The sequence below is a fragment of the Fukomys damarensis genome, unplaced genomic scaffold, assembly GCF_012274545.1.
Source record: "Fukomys damarensis isolate Sample0158 unplaced genomic scaffold, DMR_v1.0_HiC HiC_scaffold_69106, whole genome shotgun sequence".
Classification (NCBI taxonomy): Eukaryota; Metazoa; Chordata; class Mammalia; order Rodentia; family Bathyergidae; genus Fukomys; species Fukomys damarensis.
The window spans coordinates 1-410 of NW_022970018.1; the positions used below are offsets into that span (position 1 = coordinate 1).

Below are 410 nucleotides of genomic sequence, written 5' to 3' on the forward strand. Positions count from 1 at the left end.
GAACGCAGTCCCCCACTACCACAAATTATGCAGTCGAGTTTCCCGCATTTGGGGAAATCGCAGGGGTCAGCACAGCCGGAGTGCAATGGACGAGCCTCACCCTGGGAAAACCACCTTCGTGATCATGGTATCTCCCCTGCCAGGTAAGTATGAGGTCACGGCCCCACCACCCCTCCACACGCCGCCCGGAACGTCACTCTTTGATTCCGGTCACGCCTCAGCACACGCCCATTCACCGCCACCGGCGTACCGACATCCACATCATACTCGGGGGCCTGCATTTTAGGGTTTGGGCACACACGCGCGCGGGCTGGACTTGGCCACCCTTTCCAGGGACGCGCTTCCAAAATGCACCGAGGCCGCTCATCTGCATACGCCACCGCCTCTCCGCCTCGCCCCGCCCCCGGCCC

General features: G+C 62.7%; 1 pseudogene; it reads right to left on the reverse strand.

Annotated features, from left to right (window-relative positions):
* On the reverse strand, nt 1-151 carry LOC117284982 (annotated as a pseudogene; the record flags this gene model as incomplete).
* Between the last annotated feature and the right edge of the window lie 259 nt (nt 152-410).